At 39.0% G+C, this 3,655-nt stretch overlaps 1 non-coding gene across 1 annotated transcript; it reads left to right on the top strand.

The window, feature by feature from the left end:
• Positions 1–1,522: 1,522 nt before the first annotated feature.
• Positions 1,523–1,595, top strand: Trnam-cau (transfer RNA methionine (anticodon CAU)). Its single transcript has one exon. It is a non-coding gene; the product is annotated as a tRNA-Met (tRNA).
• Positions 1,596–3,655: the final 2,060 nt, after the last annotated feature.

Genomic DNA, 3,655 nt, shown 5'->3' with positions numbered 1-3,655 from the left:
GCCACAAAGGCTGTATTGTAGAAGCAAGGAATCATATTTAAGGTAGTGACTCCAAGGATCCTGAGATCAGTTTGGTTAATTGGCATGCACCTGTTTCAAAGCCTGAACATGAACTTCAGCATATTATAGCTCTGAAATATTAATTGGCAATAACATCTTTTTATAGTGATATAAAAAGATGCGCTGTATTCTTACAGCCTACAAGATATTCATCATCTCTTACTTCTCACATTGAGGAGTCTATTAGGTTTGTCAGGAGTGTAAACATCCTGAAGGCAGAAGTCAAAGATCAAAACATCCTTTTGGGTGCCATCTCGCTGAGGGTTAAGGTATTATCAATAAATCTCCAGGTGTCATGGCATCCTGGCATAATCATCTTTACCAATTCTGGGAGACCAGTCTAAATTAGGCCCAACATTTCTAGACACTTTAAGTTGCACTGGCAAGACATTTGCACGATTTATCCACTTAGGAAAGGTGCTAGTAAACTTAAGCAATTTAATAGGTCGTTTTTCATGTCAAAATATGGACAAAAATTTTAGGTCACATCAGCATAGTCAAATCAGGGAAATAGTGATTTTAATTAAATTAATCAGTTACGATTTTTATCGTCAGTCCAGTACATAAAAAAATGTCATTTGTAATTGTTTTAACTTTGTATATCTGTCTAGATAATGATAGAAAGATTTTCTTAATTAGGAAAATTTTTCTATCATTAAAATCTAGAATATAAAGATCTTGTTTTACTCAAAGATGATTTCTTTCTTATTCTAAGGACCTCCAATGTGCACTTCTTCTCTGTTGAAGCATCTTCTTTTCCTTTTAGAATTTTTCCTGGTTGACCTTTGGAACAATTTCTAAAAACCTTAGAATCTAAACAAATGATTGTACTTTGATAAGAAGAAGTATCTCAATGACAATATAGTTAAAATCCTTGGATATTTCTGTAGACAGAATTACAGTTGTTTATCATCTTATAAACTTTGTACAATGATTTGAGAGTTAGAGATCACTCAATGGTTGTTTTATCTCTTGAAAGCAAATTTATAGTGAAATCTTTCTTAAATATCTGTAAGTAAAAGGCAGAGCATCAGATAAATACATGTATAAGAAATATATAAATTATGTGTTTTCTGTTGAAGAAAAAAAATCAGATAAATTTGTATTAATTTAACATATAGACATGTTCATTATTTTATGGATTAACAATTACAGGTTATTTAAACATCTAGAAAAAATATATATTAATAATAAGGGTGGGGCTGTGCCTCAGTGGTACCGTGCTCACCTAGCATGCGTGAGGCACTGGGTTTGATTCTCAGCACCATATAGATAAATAAAGAAAGAAAATAAAATAAAGATATTGTGTCCACCTAAAACTAAAAAAAAAAAAATTAAAAAAAATTAAAAATAAATATTAAAAAGAATCAAGCTTTAAAAAATAAATAAATAAAAAATAAAGATTATTGTGTCCATCTAAAACTAAAAAAAAAAAAATTAAAAAGAATAAGGGCATAGGGCTGGGGATATAGCTCAGTTGGTAGAGTGCCTGCCTCATATGCATAAGGTCCTGGGTTCAATCCCCAGCACCACCAAAACAAATAATAATAAGAGCATAACTTATAATCATATTAACTTTATGTAACCACCTGGTTCTTCACATATTTGGATCCATTTCAATTTATTTTTAAGTAGGAGTGCATGCTTATATGGGACATAGCAGGATGTAGCTGAAATACGATCTTTGTATACATTTACTCATTTCTTGCAATTATATAGTCAGGAATTAGAATAAGGGTTTCTTGATTTTCATAGGCACATTATCAGCTTTTGTTCCTGCGATGTAAATGCATCCCTATAACCTTCAGAACTAAAAGCAAAATAGAAAGCATATGCATTTCTTATACTTGTCATATTACTCTGCAATGTGTCTTCATAATACAGCTATAAAGAAAAAAACTTAGGTTATTTGGCTTTGAAAATAAGTGAGGCTCAGGGCTGCAACTTAGAGACCTGTGGAATCAGACTTTGCCTGAAAAAGATATTTCCTTAGCATTTATAGGTGGGCACCCTTAACACTGCAGGCTCCGTGTAGTCTCAGAGGCAGGTCTGTGTGAAACAGGAAGTGCAGGTTAGTGGCTGGAAGGCGGGACCGGAAGTTCTGTCTGAGTGACAGTGGAAAGACCAATGGGAAGCCCGGAAACACACGGGAGGCGGGACCAGGAAGCCAGTCAACAGGCCAGGCTTGGGGCGTTACCATGGTGACCCTAGCTGCTTGCATTCCATTGTCTGAATTTCCCAGAGGCGGCAGGACCCTCTGGTGGGCGGTGGCTGCCTTGTCTCTGTGACCTGCGCTTGTAGCCTGTGTTCTCCTGTCTTTGTACCTTCCCTTGCAGCACGTGGGACTTTAAAAGTGAGTTTTCACAGCAGACGCCAGTGTCCCTACCAGATCCTGAGGCAGTCTGCCCTTGGCACCCAGGCCAGGTGGTTGAAGGGTTAAAGCACTGCTGGCTGGGGGTCTAGTACTGACCCCATAGGGAGCAGCAGCTGAATTGTCCCCAGCAGCTGAGTCACAGCCACTGTGATCCATAGGACAGGAATGTAGCAAAGAGGTTCAGGATAAAACCCTGTGAGTCTTGACAAAAACAAGAGGAAATAAAATTCACTCCTCCACAGGTAAAGAATCCTTGCATCAAGTCTCATCACAAGTTTCCCCCCTTTTCTCCCTCTCCAAGGGCAGACTCTAGTACATAGACCCCCAAAACCTTTTCCTAATATTATTTCAAAATATAAAGATTCACAAAAACAATCAAAAGAGTCCACAGAAGCGCTTTTCCCATGGGAGAGGACTGATCTTAACATGTCCCGTTAGCCATCTTAATAATTCTTTGCATTTATTTAGGGTCTCTGGAATTGTAAAAATGATTTTTTTCTTTCTACAGACAAAATACTCCCAAATATTAAAAATTTAATGTCAGTTTTTTCTGCCTAATTCACTTATTTTCTACCTACTTCACTTACTTTCTGCAATTCAGCCCACAATACTCTGCAATTCGAAGCATGATGAACTTCTAGAGAAAAATTCCAACTACACTGCATTTCTACAAATCACCCTGGAATGCCCGCACAGGCCACCAATTGTCCCATCTCACGACTAAAACACTCAGGGTCACTCCAGGTGAACTGAGCTGCACAAAATAACCACAAAAGACAGAATAATGCCTTTTTATTTGGGTCCTTCTGGTGGCTCCTCCTGACCTTAGGGGTCCCTGGAATGAGAGAGAGGAGCAAGTGTTGAACTCTTTTATTGGGAAGAAACCATTTAAATGAGGCAAGGGGTCAGGATTCAGGGGGTGGAGTCTAGCTTTGTGGTGTCTGCTGTCAGCAGGTTGACTGACATCTGGGGAGGCCATGTGTGTAGGGGGCCTCCCTCTGTCTTTTTGCTTGCTCTGTTCCCACACAGCTCATGAGATGGGCGTGGCCTCCCCAGATGTCAGTCAACCTGCTGACAGCTGACATCACCAGCTAGACCCAACCCCCTGACCCCTGACCCCTTGCCTCATTTGAATGGCTTTTCCAATAAAAAGGCTCAGCATGTACTTCTCCCTCTCTTCCTCTCCCTCCTCCCTCCTTCCCTCCACCCCCTCCCCTCCTT

The sequence above is a fragment of the Ictidomys tridecemlineatus genome, chromosome 16, assembly GCF_052094955.1.
Source record: "Ictidomys tridecemlineatus isolate mIctTri1 chromosome 16, mIctTri1.hap1, whole genome shotgun sequence".
Lineage (NCBI taxonomy): Eukaryota > Metazoa > Chordata > Mammalia > Rodentia > Sciuridae > Ictidomys > Ictidomys tridecemlineatus.
The sequence above is the reverse complement of the archived record's forward strand: the minus strand, read 5'-3'. Positions and strand labels throughout refer to the sequence as shown.